Source organism: Copadichromis virginalis, linkage group LG13 (genome assembly GCF_057382275.1).
Source record: "Copadichromis virginalis isolate Kocher_CV1m ecotype Utaka linkage group LG13, C_Virginalis_male_GT1.1, whole genome shotgun sequence".
NCBI classification, from domain to species: Eukaryota; Metazoa; Chordata; class Actinopteri; order Cichliformes; family Cichlidae; genus Copadichromis; species Copadichromis virginalis.
The window spans coordinates 31,810,015-31,831,359 of record NC_140630.1 but is presented as its reverse complement, the minus strand read 5'-3'; positions in this window follow the sequence as shown (position 1 = coordinate 31,831,359).

The window sequence follows — 21,345 nt, the reverse complement described above, 5'->3', positions numbered from 1 at the left end:
TGAAAAGCCTTCAGCTAATCCAAAATGCTGCAGCAAGAGTCCTGACAGGGACTAGAAAGAGAGAGCATATTTCTCCTGTTTTGGCTTCCCTTCATTGGCTTCCTGTTAAATCCAGAATTGAATTCAAAATCCTGCTCCTCACATACAAGGTCTTAAATAATCAGGCCCCATCTTATCTTAATGACCTTGTAGTACCATATCACCCTATTAGAGCGCTCCGCTCTCGCTCTGCAGGCCTACTTGTTGTTCCTAGAGTATTTAAAAGTAGAATGGGAGGGAGAGCCTTCAGTTTTCAGGCCCCTCTTCTGTGGAACCAGCTTCCAGTTTGGATTCGGGAGACAGACACTATCTCTACTTTTAAGATTAGGCTTAAAACTTTCCTTTTTTCTAAAGCATATAGTTAGGGCTGGACCAGGTGACCCTGAATCCTCCCTTAGTTATGCTGCAATAGATGTAGGCTGCCGGGGGATTCCCATGATGCATTGAGTTTTTCCTTTCCAGTCACCTTTCTCACTCACTATGTATTAATAGACCTCTCTGCATTGAATCATATCTGTTATTAACCTCTGTCTCTCTTCCACAGCATGTCTTTATCCTGTCTTCCTTCTCTCACCCCAACCGGTCGCAGCAGATGGCCGCCCCTCCCTGAGCCTGGTTCTGCCGGAGGTTTCTTCCTGTTAAAAGGGAGTTTTTCCTTCCCACTGTCGCCAAAGTGCTTGCTCATAGGGGGTCATATGATTGTTGGGTTTTTCTCTGTATCTATGAAGCGCCTTGAGGTGACTTTTGTTGTGATTTGGCGCTATATAAATAAAATTGAATTGAATTGAATTGAATTAAACAAATCATAACCGGAGTGAGGGCGGACAATGGAGTGGTGACATTTTTTTATATACATTTTCAATTCAATTCAATTCAATTTTATATATATATCGCCAAATCACAACATAAGTCGCCTTATGGCGCTTCACAGATACAGAGAAAAAACCCCAACAATCATATGACCCCCTATGAGCAAGCACTTTGGCAACAGTGGGAAGGAAAAACTCCCTTTTAACAGGAAGAAACCTCCGGCAGAACCAGGCTCAGGGAGGGGCGGCCATCTGCTGCGACCGGTTGGGCTGAGAGAAGGAAGACAGGATAAAGACATGCTGTGGAAGAGAGACAGAGGTTAATAACAGATATGATTCAATGCAGAGAGGTCTATTAATACATAGTGAGTGAGAAAGGTGACTGGAAAGGAAAAACTCAATGCATCATGGGAATCCCCGGCAGCCTATGTCTATTGCAGCATAACTAAGAGAGGATTCAGGGTCACCTGGTCCAGCCCTAACTATATGCTTTAGCAAAAAGGAAAGTTTGAAGCCTAATCTTAAAAGTAGAGATAGTGTCTGTCTCCCGAATCCAAACTGGAAGCTGGTTCCACAGAAGAGGGACCTGAAAACTGAAGGCTCTGCCTCCCATTCTACTTTAAATACTCTAGGAACAACAAGTAGGCCTGCAGAGCGAGAGCGAAGTGCTCTAATAGGGTGATATGGTACTACAAAGTCATTAAGATAAGATGGGGCCTGATTATTTAAGACCTTGTATGTGAGGAGCAGGATTTTGAATTCAATTCTGGATTTAACAGGAAGCCAATGAAGGGAAGCCAAAACAGGAGAAATATGCTCTCTCTTTCTAGTCCCTGTCAGGACTCTTGCTGCAGCATTTTGGATCAGCTGAAGGCTTTTCAGTGAGTTTTTTGGACATCCTGATAATAATGAATTACAGTCGTCCAGCCTGGAAGTAATAAATGCATGAACTAGTTTTTCAGCATCACTCTGAGACAGGATATTTCTAATTTTAGAGATGTTGCGCAAATGGAAGAATGCAGTCTTACATATTTGTTTAATATGTGCATTGAAGGACATGTCCTGGTCAAAAATGACTCCAAGGTTCCTCACAGTGTTACTGGAGGCCAAGGTAATGCCATCCAGAGTAAGAATCTGGTTAGATACCATATTTCTAGGCTTTTCAGGGCCGAGTACAATAACCTCAGTTTTATCTGAATTAAGAAGCAGAAAGTTAGCGGCCATCCAGGTCTTTATGTCTTTAAGACATTCCTGCAGTTTAACTCATTGGTGTGTGTTATCTGGCTTCATGGACAGATAGAGCTGGGTGTCATCTGCATAGCAGTGAAAATGTATGCTATGTCTTCTAATGATGCTGCCTAAGGGAAGCATGTATAATGTAAACAGAATTGGTCCTAGCACTGAACCCTGTGGAACTCCATAATTACCTCAGTGTGTGAAGAGGACTCTCCATTTACATGCACAAATTGGAGTCTATTAGATAGATATGATACAAACCACTGCAGTGCAGTACCTGTAATACCTACAGCATGTTCTAATCGCTCTAATAGGATATTATGGTCGACAGTATCGAATGCTGCACATTTGAATCTACTGTTAATGTAAAAGATTTGCATGGTTTCTTTGACTCCATTGATATGCCCTCGCTCTGGGGGGAGCGAGGGCATATCATATCAGGGCTCAGACAGACTCTGGAAGCCCCTGTCTCAAAGGCAGAAATTCAGGTGGGAATAGCATCTATGCAATCTGGGAAATCTCCAGGTCCTGATGGATTTTCTACAGACTTTTATAAAAAATTCTTGGATGATTTGTCTCCCTTCCTTTGCAAAGTTTTTGCAGAATTGCTAGACTCTGGGGCACTTCCTCCTTCATGCTACCAGGCCTGTATCACAGTGTTACTTAAGAAGGGCAAGGACTGTGCTTCTTATAGGCCTGTATCTCTGTTAAACACGGATGTTAAAATTCTGTCTAAGCTACTGGCGCACAGGCTGGAAAAAATTCTTCCTGCTATAATCTCTCCCGATCAAACTCTAAACTTTAAATCTCTAGACTCACTAATCACTTCATTTATTTGGAATGGTAAACATCCCAAATTGAAGAAATCTATTTGTTAAAAAGTCCTCCGGCCAGGGCATGCGTTACCTGCATGGGAGGAGCATGATTCCACCAGGGGCCAACAGCCAATCAGAGTGTTCACCATTCTCTCCTTGCTGTGGCAATTAACTAGCATACATGCACACACACTAAAATGCAGACATTAACAAAAGTTGCTTACGAAGTATCTCAAAAAACGCAATATACTGCCAAAACAGAACCATTTGTCATTTATGAGATGCAACAAAAAAACGTTTTGAAATCATTGTGATTTCAAAACAGTTTTTGAGTTTTTAAACAGTTCCAACCTGCTGCTGCACTTTTAGCTCTTTACCCTGTCTGAGTACTCCTCATGAGCCGGCTTGTCGCTGTTACAATCCTCAAACCCAGCTGTGCCATCTACCCGCTCCCAAGCCTCACTATTAACTTGTTCTTGGCCAGTGCATCAACCTGAAAGCCTAGGTCCTGACGGTGGAGGCAGTATCATTAGTTCGAGTCACATATCAGGAGCTCTCCTATGGTTTATTAGACCTTTGGTACTCACTAACACTTTGCTGCCAAGCCTTCCAGCTTCGACACAGTTGCTACTTAGGTCTTCAGTCTGGAAATGGCTATTTCCCAGCTCAATGGGAGGTTGTCCTGACTGGTCTGTTGGAAGTAAAGCTGCCATTTCCAGCCTCCTCATTGGCAGTGTTGTGGGCAGAGGATGAGGAGCTCGCAACCTCCATTCCAGCTGCTCCCTCTTTCAGTAGAAAGTGGGGTTCTCACAGCCACAGCTCATTTCACTGGGCTCCCTGAAGTTCCAACTACAATCATTAAGACTATTTCTTCTATTCTTGTGCATGAGTGAGCCGTTACTCCGACTGATTCTTGGGTTGCTATGGTCGGAGAGTGTTGGCTGTTTCTGTTCTAGCAAATAAAGTGACTGAGTTTTCTGTTTCTAACCTGATCAACTTAAATGTTGAGAGTTGTAAAAAAAAAAAAGCAAACTCTTGAGTCTTTGTTTTTTGTTTGTTTTTACCTGTTCATTGGGTATATGTAGCTTTAGCCTTTTTGTGTCCCCTAGGCCACAACACACTTCATCACAGACTTTTACAGAAACTGTCTATTATCCACCTGTATAGGCCTCTTCAAAACCTGTTTATTGTGAATCACTGCATCCCACCACAGGAACTACTTGGTTGCGGTGGTGTGTATATCATTCAGTAAGACCTGTTGCCATTGTTTTGTAAGGATGAAGAGGATTTTATGAAAGGGGGGAGACTGTTTCAGAGTTTCGCCATATTGGGACCTCCACAGTAGCCGGAAACACGTGACCTCCACAGAAATACGTTCCTGCATGGATCATCGACTGTGGAAGCCTTGCAAGTGAATCATTATTATTAATCAACATTATAAAGACACTATTTGTCATGTTAAATTTACTACACTACCATTATTATCTGAGCTATTATTATGATCTATTTATTTATGCTCCAGAAAGAACCACGAGGTCCTGTTTGAAACGGATGTTATCGATTTCATGGTCTAAACCTAAATCTCATGGCAACAGAGCCTTCTCTGTGCCAGGTACCGGACTCTGGTACCTGGCACAGAGAAGGCTCTGTCACTTAAGTTTGTGCAGATCTAATTTGTAGATCTGCACAAACACTGAACCACTGAACCAGTCCATTTTAAATCAGTAAAGATTTAAAATGGACTGGAAATAGACTTACAACCAAGATGGATAAATATTTGAAATCAAAAACTAAGGGCTCTGAACTGGGCCCTGGACAACATTCTAATCAAGAAGCAAAAACGGTGAGCTCGAGGCAATGTACAGCGAAAGTTATCTTTCATTTGGAATTACTTTCACTGGAGATCCGAATGCAACGACTTTGTTATTTTTGGTGTGTGTGGAAAAGCTCTTAAACAGTGCCAAGGTAGCAAGCTTGGTCTTTCCTCCCCACTGCTGTCAGACTCCACAACAAAGACTTTAACTGAACAAACACACACATCCACACATGTGCAATAACACTAAGTGCAATAATCTTTTCTGGCATCGTTGTATTTTTACTCAGTTGTATATAGCATTCGTATTCTATTTTTATCTTATTGTATATTTTTATTCTATTTTATTCTACTGTATATAGTATATTATTTTATTCTATTCTGTACAGTTGTGTACTGTATTTATTCTTATTGTATTCTAATTTTTGCGTCATAACTTTTGCACTGTCCACTTCCTGCTGTGACAAAACAAATTTCCCACGTGTGGGACTAATAAAGGTTATCTTATCTTATCTTAAACACCATTTCTACACAAAACATCCCTCACTTCAAAACAAGAACACAGGCTATTTTGTTCGCCTGTATGAACACGCTGAGAAACAGGTAACTTTAATGAGAAAAAACGCAAATATGTCTGAAAGAGCTCTCAAAGCTAGCTACTTAGTAGCTGAACTTATAGCCAAATCCCAAAGACCACACACTGTAGCAGAGACATTAATACTACCTGCCTGCAAAGTCATTGTGAATGAGATTGCTCGGCCCTGACGCGGGAAATAGCCAGTGTCCCGCTTTCAGATAACACAATTGACAGACGTATCGATGACATGTCTGCAGACACTAAAAGTGTGGTTTTGGAGAAGATACGCATCAGTGGGAAGTTTGCAGTGCAACTTGATGAGTCTACAGACATTATTGGACAAACCCAACTCTTGGCCAATTTGCGTTTTGTGGATGGGGACTCCATCAGAGAAAACGTTCTATTTTGCAAGGCACTGCCAGAAAAAACAACAGGAGAGGAAATGTTTTGGGTTACATCCAAATATGTTGAACAAGGAGGACTTAAGTGGGAAAACTCCACAAGTGTCTGCACTGATGGAGCAGCAGCCATGGGCGGGCACATCAAAGGTTGGTTTAGCAGAGTGAAAGCGATACACCCAGATGTTATTGTTATGCACTAATTTCTGCACTGCGAGGCACTCATTACTGAGACTTTACCAGCAGATCTGGAAAAGTACTGGCCCGTGCGTATGAGCTGTGGAAAGAGCTAAAAGTGTTTTTGAGTGATGAGAGGTACAACGATGCAAAGCTGCTTGCAAGTGAGGAGTGGTGTGCAAGGCTGGCTTACATGGCAGATATATTTCAGCATTTAAATGAACTAAGCACACAAATGTAAGGCCGAGATGAAAACCTGCTCAAAAGCACAGATAAAATAAATGGATTCCATTCAAAGGTGCACCTCTGGCAACAACATCTGGAAAGTGCCAAGATTGGCATTTTCCCGCTCACTCAGAAATGGCAAGGAGATATGAAAACTGCCACACTGTGTGAAATAATAGGTAAACATTTGAAAACGCTTGAGGAGAAGTTGTCCATTTATTTCCCCTCAGTATCCACTGAATGGCTTTACTGGGTAAGGACCCATATAGCTCAGCAGCAGTTTTTGAAAAGGATATGACTTTGCAGGAGCAGGAGGAACTAACTGAACTGAGACAAGGCCGTGGTTTAAAGCTAAGTTTTGCTGATCTATCTTTGCACAGTTTACGGTTGACTGCTGCCATGTAGTTCCCCATTCTAACAAACAGAGCTATTTTGACATTGCTCCCATTTTCAACAACATATTTATGTGAGCTAAACTTTTCAAGCATGGCTGCTATACAAACCAAAAACAGAACGAGATTAAGAGCTGTTGAGGAAGAGCTTTGTGTATGCCTTTCTTAAATTCCTCCCAGAATATGATCTTTGTGTTCATCTAGATAGGCCCAGGTTTCTCACTGAGTGAGTATAAACAAACTGAGGGACCAACTTTCCATTATATGTATTGTACAAGGCTACAGTGTGTCATTTTGGAAAACGTTTGGTTGGTGGTGTGCCACAGGATATTTGTGATCTATAAAATGTGCGGCGACTCAAAAAAGGTTGAAGAACACTGCCATATAAAACCTGCAGGACACCGGCCCTTGAGGTCTGCAGTCCGCACCCCTGTTCTAGATATTTGTTTTGTGTAAATGCAGACGTATCTCAAACTATACCAGCTGCATTCAGGAAACCAAACTTTGATAATGCTTTTATTTATCCACAATATATTCAGTTAAAATATTGTTTTCATTAAAGTGGAATTGTGCTAGTTTCAGTGGGAAATGTATGCAGCTCATTTAAATAAAAAGTTCAAAGAGCTGTGAAAGGTTGTACATTCTTATAAGGATGTGTTGTTTCTGTATCGTCTCTCTCCTGTTAGACTCAACCATCATCTGTTTACTGCTCTAATATCTTCAACATCTTCAGTAAGTTATATTGCACAATTATGTCATCCAATAAAAAACATTCACAGCTTCATACTGCCTTCCATTTTTATCTGCAACATACAAGGATCAAATGTTTTTACTTTATTTTTGGGATATGGGATATTGCACTTAAACCTAACTAAAGCTTTCAGACAGTGGTCATTGAATATAAACGTGTCTGTAACACAGTAACACAGGTATAAATGATGTGAAATAGAAATACATACCTTGAAGTCTTAATTTAGCTCAAGATGCTGTAGATTCCCGTCAGTAACACTTTCGGTCCGCTAGTAAAACGTAGTTCTATTAATTCAATTCAATTCAATTTTATTTATATAGCGCCAAATCACAACAAAAGTCGCCTCAAGGCGCTTCATAGATACAGAGAAAAACCCAACAATCATATGACCCCCTATGAGCAAGCACTTTGGCGACAGTGGGAAGGAAAAACTCCCTTTTAATCTGCGGTTGATTACCGGAACCGGATGTAAGTCCCAAAAAAAAAGAATTTTGGAACTGAAATTGAAGTGTAGAAGTGAAACTGAATGGTGAGAAGTGAATCTGAAATTATTCGAGAGCTAAATTTTTAAAGGATAAGATGCAGTTTCAAAGCAAATGAATTTATTTTCAAACTATAAAATTCAATTTCATTTTAGTGATGATAATTTTCAAACCAATAAATTGAATTTCAAATTAGGCTAATTCATATTCAGTTTTTAAAAGCATTTATTCAAGTTACAATTCAGATTCAATCTGAGCAATTTAAATTCAAATTTAACTTTTTCAAATTCAGTTTCTGGTGGCACAGATTTCTGCCCATAATTACATTTGTAACATATTCATTTGCATCCATTTCACATGTATGCAAATGTCTAAAAATACACAACAACCCTCTGGCTCATTTACAAAACCTTGTGTGCACGATACACACAAAGCATGTGTATCAGGTGCTGATGGGGAAACAGATCCCTCTGGATCCCTCTGGATGCTAACTAAGCTGTAAGCTAATCTGATGCTAACTAATGTAAATGTTACCATTCTCACTGCATCAAATAGGTAAAGGTGATGGAGGAAGTTCTGTTCCCCCCCCCCCCCTTTAAATCCTCATGGTCAAACACTTCAGGCATTTTCTCTCTATGCTCCTGAGGCACCCATACGTGCCACGGATGTGAAGAAGAGCATTCATCCGAAAATTCGCATGAGTTATTGTTCAAAGCATCATTTACCATGGTTCACTGCTGACATCTAGTGGAGAGTATAAGAATAGCATGATTGTTATTGTGTCAAAGGTACTGTACAATTTAGCAAGTGTGTAGATGTTCCTGTATAGTTTACAGCGAATATCTACTGTGTATAAAATCACAAGAATTATAAACTCACTCAGTTTACATACTGAGTTGGTCCTCTGGAAGTGTTTTTGCGACTAAGCTTTTTTTCTAGGTCAGTGTTAACTGACTAAGAAAAAAACGAAATCTTATTTATTTTGTATGTCTTCACTTTATTTTCTTGGTATACTCTTGTATTCTTCAGCTATCTTTACCTGAGCTGTGGTAACGCACAAATTTTCCCACCATGGGATCAATAAAGTCTTATCTTATCATTTCAACCTTCTGATTATTAGACCTACTAATGAGGTCATCTACTAATTGGACGATCTGATTAGTGGGTCGTCCGATTAGTAGAGAACTCTTCCTCCTGAGCTACAGCCAGCTACAGTTTCTGGGAATTTAACAAATGCTTTCAGGACTTTGCAGTTATTTTTAATTATCATATTTTTATTTACTTTTTTCCTTTATACAAAAAAAAAGAAGACAAAAACAACTACCACAACAACAACAGAGAGAAAACACAAAAACAAACAAACAAACAAACAAACAAACAAACACAATAAGCAGTCTGAGACATGTAAACGAAAAATTAATACAGTATATATAATTCGGTCTACCAGTCATTTACACATTTGTCCTGACAAACTCAACCTGCCATTGGAGTGGGGCTGCCTCTCTCACTATGGTTTTCTTCAGATCATCAGGTAAGTAATCCAATAGCGGGCGCCATATATCCAAAAAAATATCTTCATTGGCACTTAATTTTGCACTCAGTCTTTCCATTGGTAAAACTCTAAAGATTTCTTTATACCACTGAATTGTTGTTGGTGGTTTTTCATTAATCCAATTGAAAAGAATAATAATGGATTGTATTTATATAGCACTTTTTGGGGCCCTCAAAGCACTTTACAATTCCACTATTCATTCACTCTCACATTCACACACTGGTGGAGGCAGCTACAGTTGTAGCCACAGCTGCCCTAGGGCAGGCTGACAGAGGCGAGGCTGCCATATCACGCCATCGGCCCCTCTGGCCATCACCAGTAGGCGGCAGGTGAGGTGTCTTGCCCACGGACACAATGACCGAGACTGTCCGAGCCGGGGCTCGAACCGGCAACCTTCCGGTTACAAGATGAACTGCCAACTCTTTGAGCCACGATCGCCCCTAAGAATACATTTTCTTGCCAAAAACAATAATTTACATAATAGTATATATTTGTTTTTATCTGGAAATTTGTTCAGAATTGGCAGCCCCAATAAATACTGAGCTGGATCTTTTTGTATTCTGCTTTTAAATATACCTTTTAATTCTTTTGTTACACAGAAGCAGAATTTTGAGATTTTTGAGCAAGTCGAAAGACAGTGCAAGTAGGAACCCGCCGCAGATTTACATTTAATACATTGTGCAGACCTGCTCGGATCAATTTTATTCAGAAAAATAGGCGTTCTATACTGTCTATGTAAAATTTTATATTGTGTTTCTTTAAATCTGTTACTAAGAAATAAAGAATGCACAGATTGTATGCACTCACTCCAGGCATGATCATCACAATGACACTGGAGGTCACCCTCCCAACTCCTAATCAGTTTTCCAATATTATGTTTGTTATAACCTTCTAGTGTATTGTAAAACTGTCTTATAGTACAATTATCTGCATTTAAGTGTAAAAAGAAAATTTCCATGGGTCCTAGTTGCATTGTATTGTGCAAAGTATCAAAACTTGAAGTAATTAGGTGACGAGCTTGTAAAAATGCAAAAAAATCCATTTGATGTATTCCATATTTCTTTTGGACCTGCTCAAAAGAAATACAATCATTCCCATCAAACAAATCACCCACCACACTGCACCAAACCATCTCTGAAATATTACACTTTTCATTCCTGGTGTAAAGTGCCGATTATTTATAAAAGGTGTTAGATAACTTAGTATAGGATTACTTTCAGTGTATTTATTCATATCACGCCATGTTTTTAAGTAAGTATCAATCATTACTTTGTTACGTTTTTTAATATATCTACTCACTAGTTCGCTTAGGAGATTAAATGGCGAACATGTCCAGGCTTCATTTGGATTCTCTGTCTCTTTTAGATATGCGTGGATCCATTGATGTATAAGTCTACTATGACATGACCAGTTATACAGCAAAATGTTAGGAAAGGCAAGACCCCCTTTATCTTTGGGCAGCTGTAACATTTTCATACTTAATCTGGGTTTCTTACCCCTCCAAATAAACCTTGACAGATCTTTTTCAATTTCTTTTACAATTTTTTTGGTAAGAGTTATTGGGAGCATTTGTAAGGGATATAAAAGCCGTGGCAACACATTCATTTTAATTAAGTTTATTCTTCCTATCCAGGAGACCGGGAGATCCATCCATCTAGAAAGATCTTTTTTGACACTTTTATGAACTATGTAAAACGTAGTTCTATTAATCTGCGCTTGATTACTCTTGAACCGGAACCGGATGTAAGTCCCAAAAAAAATGAATTTTGGAACTGAAATTGAATGGTGAGAAGTGAATCTGAAATTATTCGAGAGCTAAATTTTTAAAGGATAAAATGCAGTTTCAAAGCAAATGAATTCATTTTCAAACTATAAAATTCAATTTCAGTTTAGTGATGATCATTTTCAAACCAATAAATTGAATTTCAAATTAGGCTAATTCATATTCAGTTTTTAAAAGCATATATTCAAGTTACAATTCAGATTCAGTCTGAGCAATTCAAATTCAAATTTAACTTTTTCAAATTCAGTTTCTGGTGGCACAGATTTCTGCCCATAATTACATTTGTAACATATTCATTTGCATCCATTTCACATGTATGCAAATGTCTAAAAATACGTACACAACAACCCTCTGGCTCATTTACAAAACCTTGTGTGCACGATACACACAAAGCATGTGTATCAGGTGCTGATGGGGAAACAGATCCCTCTGGATCCCTCTGGATGCTAACTAAGCTGTAAGCTAATCTGATGCTAACTAATGTAAATGTTACCATTCTCACTGCATCAAATAGGTAAAGGTGATGGAGGAAGTTCTGTTCCCCCCCCCTTTAAATCCTCATGGTCAAACACTTCAGGCATTTTCTCTCTATGCTCCTGAGGCACCCATACGTGCCATGGATGGTGAAGAAGAGCATTCATCCGAAAATTCGCATGAGTTATTGTTCAAAGCATCATTTACCATGGTTCACTGCTGACATCTAGTGGAGATTATAAGAATAGCATGATTGTTATTGTGTCAAAGGTACTGTACAATTTAGCAAGTGTGTAGATGTTCCTGTATAGTTTACAGCGAATATCTACTGTGTATAAAATCACAAGAATTATAAACTCACTCAGTTTACATACTGAGTTGGTCCTCTGGAAGTGTTTTTGCGACTAAGCTTTTTTTCTAGGTCAGTGTTAACTGACTAAGAATAAAAAGAAATCTTATTTATTTTGTATGTCTTGACTTTATTTTCTTGGTATACTCTTGTATTCTTCAGCTATCTTTACCTGAGCTGTGGTAACGCACAAATTTTCCCACCATGGGATCAATAAAGTCTTATCTTATCATTTCAACCTTCTGATTATTAGCGAAAACGCCCCAAACGCCCTTAATTTGACGCGTGCACATTCGCACCTCCACGCGTGTCCAAGAAAAATCCATCGCGCCTCAAAATATGCAATTTTGAGGCGCGTGAACCGGAAATGTGGGAGGGATGTGGGAGGAAGTTGTGCCAGACCAGTATCTTTGCTAGATGGCAGCTGTCGAGCTAGCGTTTGAAGAGAGAGTCTCCTTTCTCTATGTACTGTGGAGAGCAGAACAGCGGCGTTAAGGACGTCCTCGCCGTACCTGGGTCCATCAGGTCCTCCAGACAGGTGAGCAGTTTGGTGAGTTTCACCACTTGCTCCAGGAGCTGCACCTGGATGACATTCGATTTCTGCGATATCGCCGTCTTTCCCTCGCCCAATTTGAGGACCTGCTGTCCCACGTTGGTCCAAGTATCGCCGCCTAGACACCAACTACAGGCGCTCAATCCCACCTGCAGAGCGCCTGTCCGTCTGCCTGAGGTTAGTAAAAGTATTTAATATGGTAGTCCTTTATTGATACCTGTGCTAATATATGCTAAACTATCGTTTATAGACATGCTATCAATGAATGCCGTCAGTGTTTACTGATAGCAAACTGTGGTACAGAGACGACTGTTTATAATATTTCTAGTGATACTCGAAAGGTCTCATCAAGTCCCGATTTAATTCGACTTATGCTGTTATCAGTGTTTGCAATGATAGCATGGCTGTGGTGTCACATCAATGTATGCTCTCAGTGTTTGCTGATATCAAACTGGTACGAGGACCACTGTGGGTTAATCTTTGTAGTGATACTCACTCCTTTTTATTTAGACCTGGGGCCCGTTCTTCGTACCTCGCTAAGTAAGTTAGCTGGATTTGATTGTTGACGATTTCGCGTGATCTTGGATCGTTCGGTTCCCTGAAGCTCATCCGGGACTTGCTGCCATAGCAACAGAGCCGTAAGCGTAAACCTGCTCGGGAGCAGGTTTACTTTATGTAAACAGGATTAGATCGCGGCCACGCAGGTATGTCCGCTTCATTTATACGAAAGCAACAGCGATATTCCACCACTGTTTCACCATAAATAAATAACATCAATGTAACTAAAGATAATGCAGCACTTGATCCATTTATTGATTTCACACAGATACATACAGGTCATTTCCTAAAAAAGGGAAATGTACTATTAACATTCTATTACATGTATGTGATTATTACAGATGTAATTCATATTTCAGAGTAGTAATTGTAAATTACTTTGTGTAATCAAGATGAGAGACCACGGCTATAAAAGCGAAGGTGGATTTGGGAAGCCTGTCGCAGCCATGTCCTGTCCGTATACGCGACCAACCCATTGCGGAAGGTGCAAGATTGATAAGGAGAGTCCTCAGTATATATTGCGGGATAGACAGGATCCTTTAGCTCAGCGCGACAGTGTGCTCATAGAGAGATATCGATATTCCCGTGAGGGTATTATTCACTTAACCAACTTGTTGACGAGGGGGTGCAGGACCACCACCTGTCTGTTTTTGCTCTGCCCTTTTCTTGGTTGCTGTTATGAACAAACAAACAGATTATTCCAGGGTCTCTTTCCAAGAGACGAAAAGCAATATAAGTGATAAATATTACCATTCTGTAGAATATTCTTATATTTCACTTTTACTTGTTCCCATGTTCTAGTGGGTCCTGTTGTGGCTCTAATGTGACAGAGGATAAAATATAACATATTATAATATAATATAATGTAATATAATATTGGATATTATAGTGTAATATAATAAATCTACCCTACCGCCTACTGGTGTTGGCCAGAGGGGCCGATGGCGCGATATGGCAGCCTGGCTTCTGTCAGTCTGCCCCAGGGCAGCTGTGGCTACAACTGTAGCTGCCTCCACCAGTGTGTGAATGTGAGAGTGAATGAATAGTGGCATTGTAAAGCGCTTTGGGTGCCTTGAAAAGCGCTATATAAATCCAATCCATTATTATTGTTATTATTAAATTACTTACGAGTTTAATTTGTCAGCAACTTCCTGCCAGCCCTCTCTCCTTGCTTTTGCAGCCTTTGCAGTGTTCCCTTGCGTTCTGATTAAACTCTGAAACTCCTGAAATCCCTCACTCAAGAGTTCTTGCTCTGCTGCCGAAAAATACAGAGCGCGCTCCTTCGACATTTTCGCCGACCAATCAGAGGGTTGCCGATCAATGTTTCTACTATCGATGCGTAGCCCCTTTTACGACACCCAGTGATCTCACATTACTTCATCCAGCTGTAGTAATCGTCAACAGCAGGTGTGTTCGGAGAACCGGATTAGCGAGCTCACGGTTAGCGCGATGATTTGGTCTTGGATGTAGTAAGCGACGTACGAAGAACGGGCCCCTGGTTTAATTCTGGGATAGTTGAATATTTGTATATAATTCCTGCAGCTGTCAGACTCTATAGCAGGGGTCACAGCCTTTCTTAAAACTGAGAGCTAGATAAAATTGTGAACAGTTTGGTTCATCTTTAGTTACATGGTTCTATCTTGATAAGCTATGTCTTATCACAGATTAATTTTTCAAAAATATTAATGATTTAAGCAAGGAAAGGGCTACATGTCAACATACAACTCTTTATTTCTATTAATGTCTCACTTCATTCCTACCTGATTGACATGTTTAGGAATTATGAGTGATTGGCTCACTGTAGTTGTGAAAGTTGCTACCAATCAAATTATGATATGTTAAAGTTAAAACCAAACACAACTGTTTAATATTATATCTAATATATATTATGTAATTATCCTTATAATTACAAAATGTTTTATGTAAGATTTATGTTTTGTGATTTAAATCTGACATCACAAAAGTGTTTTGGAATTTGAATAATGTATTTTGTAACTGCAGTACACATAATACTGATTTTGAACAATTTTGTCCAGGTTCCTTGTCACCGGGGACTCCTTCAGCACCAAGCGTTCAGTTTCAGAGTCGGTGTGTCCACGGTGAGCCAGATCACCCCCCAGGTAGCGACGGCCATCTGGGACTGTCTAGTGGACGACTCCATGGCTGTGCCTTCAACTGAAGACTGGCGGTCCATCACAGAGGGATTCCAGGAGCGCTGGAACTTTCCTCTGTGCTGTGCAGCTCTGGATGGGAAGCACGTCCAGACAAAGGCACCCCATATATCATATAGGAGACACACACATTGATATACACTAAATATTTATTTCATTTCTTTTTTTGTGGTACCCAAATTGATGCAGCTGCTTGATTTTGTTTAAACAATTATTGCACACTTTCTGTAAATCCAGTAAACTTCTTTTCACTTCTCAAATATCACTGTGTGTGTCTCCTGTATGATATTTAACTGACATTTTTATTGTAACAACCAACGATTTATACAGGAAAATAATGTCTATTAACAAGGTTGCCCAAACTTCTGCATCCCACTGTATCAGTATATTTTGTCATTAGTATAATATGAAATAAATTCTACATGTGTCAAGTCGTGTGTAGTAGGACATACGTGTAGTAGAACTGAGACATTAGTCATTATAAAAATTTATTTGAAATAATATTAAAATTCTCACACAGAAAAACATTAAACATAAAATATAAGTATTTACAGAGAGACAGGAATAAAAAGGACCAGCTGCTCTCAAGAGCAGGAACAAGGCTGAGGAGGAAATGCTCCATTGGAGACTGGTGTGGCCTCTTCAGGGACTCCAGGATGGCCAGCTCCACCGCCGATGGACCGTCCTGGGACCGTTGTTCCAGATCTACTGGCGTTTAGATCTACTGGCGTTTAGATCAACTGGCGTTTGCCACACATCTGTTCGACCAACGCCAGTTGATCTAAACGCCAGTAGATCTGGAACAACGTCCCTCATCTGCCTTGGAGCCGTCCTCCTTTGTGGGCCTGTAAAACAGCACAAAACACAAAGAAATGAGAAGACTGCTACTAGATTTTAATTTCAAGATCGAAAAAAACAAAAAAACAGGATATAATCAGATTGGTTGTAGATATTTAGTAAAGGTGATCACAAGGCAATCCCACCGACTAAAAAGCTATCAGTGCTTGCTGTACATCTGATGCTACAATTACATACCTGTGGTGCAGCAGCAGCAGCTCAGGGACTGGGGATGCTCTGCTGCAGAATCAGTTGGTTCTATCAATACAGTATTAAATGTTAACAGGTTGAATATAATAATCATAGAGTAGACAGTGGTCCCTCATTTATTGCAGCAGGGGTTCTCAGAATAACTAGCCCCTGGCCACGCACTTTATACACTTTTTTCCACACACACACATGAACATTGGTCACAGTTCTCACAATTGATTCTCAAAGTGCAAACCTTTGTAGATTGCAAAACGTAAAAGTATTATTATGCCGCGGTTTGTCTTCATCTGCCCGCCACTTTCGTGCACCTTTTTCCCTCGCGGTGCAGGTGTCTATTTCCGAATGAGGCTCATAGTTATGGGTGTTTTTGTGCTGTTTTTTCTATCGGACGTGATGGTTATCAAAACCAAACGTGATAAATTTGGCAAGCGCAGGAGACACGACACGGAGGAGATTTGTCAATCAGGCTGCAGATTGCAATGCTGTACTGTGCAACAAAAAGAAAATGAAAAAGAAAATCAGCGAAAAAGCGAAGCAGTGACGGATGAACAGCGGGACCACTGTGTGCTGTTTATTAATAAACAAAATATATTCCTAAATGACAACATGCATAAAAGCAGAACGGTATTTGTACGTCAGTGGGAAAATAGCGGTGGCTTGCTAACTTTTGTGCGGCTTCCCCGGGTCAGTGAAAACTTTCAAAAGAGAAATGAATGAACTTACCAGGTTGCCCGTCTCTTCACATATCTTCCTCCAAGCTCGGTCCTTTATATTCCTGTCTCGGTACAGAAAGCAGCTGGTGTCGTACAGCTCCGGGTGGTTTGCTACTGCGTTGATTAGCCTTCCCTCCATTGAAGAATGAAGGGCTTTGGCTGGATCTGCCCCTTTGACCTAGGTCAGAGCACGTCACCAGGCTCCTGATTGGTTGTCGCGGTGCGATTTGACACTGGAGTTCAGATTTTTCCAACTGAGCGGTAGACGCGAAACGCGTGTATGCACAAAATGCAACACAAAAACTCACGCGCGTGGTTTTTTTCGCGAATCAAACGCGCTACACTGACACGCGTTTCACGCGTTTTGGCGTTTTCGCGATATGGCAAGCCATTAGTATGGCAAGCCATTAGTGCCAAAAATCGCCACTTTTCTAACCCGTTTGGTTAAGAAATGGCGTAAAAAACGCCGTTTAATTATTCAAAACGCCGAATAAAAGGGCGTTCTGTTCCGACAAACGCAGTTTTTTCCGACTCTCACGTGGCACCCTGAACGCACCATCCGAGTGACATAAAAAGCGGCATTCAAAGACAGACGGAAACGCCGTTTTTTCCGCCACTCGGCAGAAAACGCCGTTCAAAGATGCATAAAAACGGCGTTTCTTACGGCGTTCTGTGCCAGCTGTAACGGCGTTTAAAGCTGCGTTTTATTGAAATTATGCAGGGCACTCCCCATGGTTCCCTCATCCAATTACTTTCAACTCATTTCACCCAATCAAAGAAGAGGAAGTGCAGACCACACTAATGCATCACCGATTCACCTTGCTGCTAAGTGATTGCCTATTCAGTACCAGTGCTTGTCACAGTATTGGGATCAGCTATTAGCGCTGCGCTACCGCAGTGTAGCATCATGATGCTAACGGAGTCCTGGCTAACACCGCAAACTCCGGACATGAGTGTGGAGCTGCCCGGTTTCCAGCTGCTGCGGGCTGACAGGACGAGATAGCGGTGAGAGGAAAGGCAGTGTTTGTGAACGATGAGCTGATACTTAATTTAAAATATTGCATACATAAATCATATATATCATAAACTAAACTTGCGTAAACGTTACAGCAGCTGATAATGATAAACAACTATAAAACATTTACAGTAAAGAATTAGATGAAGAAAAAACGGTATAGTAGGTCTTGAAGTGGCTCAGTACAGTGCAGTGGACATAAAGTGATTTGGTGTGTGTTTGGTGTTGTGACAGTACACAGCTGAAAAAAAGTGTTAACATTAGAGAGCAGATCACTTTTCTCCAGACAGACTTTGTACAAACCCAGTTCTGAAAATACTAGTCTCCTGTGTAAAATGTAAAAAAAAAAAGAGAGAGAGAAGAAAGCAGTGATTTGAAAATCTCAAAGCCATTATTTATTCACACTGTAACATAGAAAATATGTCATGTGTTTAAACCTAGACTATGTCGTTAAAAATAACTCCTTTTGAATTTGATGGCAGTAATATGTTTCAAAACAGTTGGTATGGGGTGAGAAAAGGCTGGAAAAATAAGTGGTTCTAAAAAGAAACAGCTGGAGGGACATTTTAAAAGTAATTAGGTTACTTGGCAACAGGTCAGTAACATGATTCGATATTAAAATAACATTTCAGAGAAGCAGAGATGATCTGAAAGAAATGTGGGCAGAGGTTGGTCAATCTGCAAAAAACTCCATTAACAAATTGTGCCAAAATTTCAGAATAATGTTTCTCAGGGTTAAGTTGGGAAGACTTGAAATAGTGCATCCTCTGGAGGTATCAAAATATATTTTATCAAAAGATTCAGTGACTGGAGAAATCTCTTTGCAGAAACAATGAGGCTAAAAGCCATGATGTCAGTGATCTTCAAACGCTCATAGGAAAGTTATCATCATGGAGCATTAAACAGACATGATTCTATCATGGAAATCAGTGCATTTCCTGTATCCTTTTGGGCAACAGACCCGAGTCACACTTTTAGAGAAGTACCTGGTGAAGTGGATTGAGAGGAATATCCATGATGCATGGCAGTTTGTTTGTTTGATTCTTTTGTCCCCATGACAGAACAGAGAAAACCGACTCATAGTGTGTTAAAACATTTATATTTCTTTTTATTCAATCATCTTCCGGAAGAGAGAGACCCCTGCACAGTTCAAACGCCAGTTGCAAGAGCTCTAACATTAGAATCATAAGCTGTGCCTCATATAGGTGTTATTTTGGTACTTTCCATATAAGCAATGTTTCAGACTGTGTGACGTGCAAAGTTCCTCTTTTCTGTATCTTGTCTATTGGGGCGATCGTGGCTCAAGAGTTGGGAGTTCGCCTTGTAATCGGAAGGTTGCCGGTTCGAGCCCCGGCTTGGACAGTCTCGGTCGTTGTGTCCTTGGGCAAGACACTTCACCCGTTGCCTACTGGTGGTGGTCAGAGGGCCCGGTGGCGCCAGTGTCCGGCAACCTCGCCTCTGTCAGTGCGCCCCAGGGTGGCTGTGGCTACAATGTAGCTGCCATCATCAGTGTGTGAATGTGTGTGTGAATGGGTGGATGACTGGATATGTAAAGCGCTTTGGGGTCCTTAGGGACTAGTAAAGCGCTATATAAATACAGGCCATTTACCATTTTTACCATATGCCTGTGCACTACAACTTCCTGTTTTTTAGTCTGGCTGAGCACTTAGTTTGTGAGTCAAAAGTGGCCTTGCTCTACAAGCCTTCATTATTAAAGTACATAAAACAATCTAATGAGCAGATACACATTAAAAATATTTCTTTTGTCCTTAACAACAGGTAAACTAGTTATGTTATGTGCAGCGCTGTCATGTGCCACTGTCAAATTCGTGTAAGACATCCAGAGTACTCTGATGACATTGACAAGGACATCTCCAGTTTAAATGGGAAACAATTATTTCATGTTCTTGAGATTACTTATTTACATCACTTTTCAGAAAACGTACAGGGAGTGCAGAATTATTAGGCAAATGAGTATTTTGTCCACATCATCCTCTTCATGCATGTTGTCTTACTCCAAGCTGTATAGGCTCGAAAGCCTACTACCAATTAAGCATATTAGGTGATGTGCATCTCTGTAATGAGAAGGGGTGTGGTCTAATGACATCAACACCCTATATCAGGTGTGCATAATTATTAGGCAACGTCCTTTCCTTTGGCAAAATGGGTCAAAAGAAGGACTTGACAGGCTCAGAAAAGTCAAAAATAGTGAGATATCTTGCAGAGGGATGCAGCAGTCTCAAAATTGCAAAGCTTCTGAAGCGTGATCATCGAACAATCAAGCGTTTCATTCAAAATAGTCAACAGGGTCGCAAGAAGCGTGTGGAAAAACCAAGGCGCAAAATAATTGCCCATGAACTGAGAAAAGTCAAGCGTGCAGCTGCCAAGATGCCACTTGCCACCAGTTTGGCCATATTTCAGAGCTGCAACATCACTGGAGTGCCCAAAAGCACAAGGTGTGCAATACTCAGAGATATGGCCAAGGTAAGAAAGGCTGAAAGACGACCACCACTGAACAAGACACACAAGCTGAAACGTCAAGACTGGGCCAAGAAATATCTCAAGACTGGTTTTTCTAAGGTTTTATGGACTGATGAAATGAGAGTGAGTCTTGATGGGCCAGATGGATGGGCCCGTGGCTGGATTGGTAAAGGGCAGAGAGCTCCAGTCCGACTCAGACGCCAGCAAGGTGGAGGTGGAGTACTGGTTTGGGCTGGTATCATCAAAGATGAGCTTGTGGGGCCTTTTCGGGTTGAGGATGGAGTCAAGCTCAACTCCCAGTCCTACTGCCAGTTTCTGGAAGACACCTTCTTCAAGCAGTGGTACAGGAAGAAGTCTGCATCCTTCAAGAAAAACATGATTTTCATGCAGGACAATGCTCCATCACACGCGTCCAAGTACTCCACAGCGTGGCTGGCAAGAAAGGGTATAAAAGAAGAAAAACTAATGACATGGCCTCCTTGTTCACCTGATCTGAACCCCATTGAGAACCTGTGGTCCATCATCAAATGTGAGATTTACAAGGAGGGAAAACAGTACACCTCTCTGAACAGTGTCTGGGAGGCTGTGGTTGCTGCTGCACGCAATGTTGATGGTGAACAGATCAAAACACTGACAGAATCCATGGATGGCAGGCTTTTGAGTGTCCTTGCAAAGAAAGGTGGCTATATTGGTCGCTGATTTGTTTTTGTTTTGTTTTTGAATGTCAGAAATGTATATTTGTGAATGTGGAGATGTTATATTGGTGTCACTGGTAAAAATAAATAATTGAAATGGGTATATATTTGTTTTTTGTTAAGTTGCCTAATAATTATGCACAGTAATAGTCACCTGCACACACAGATATCCCCCTAAAATAGCTAAAACTAAAAACAAACTAAAAACTAATTCCAAAAACATTCAGCTTTGATATTAAT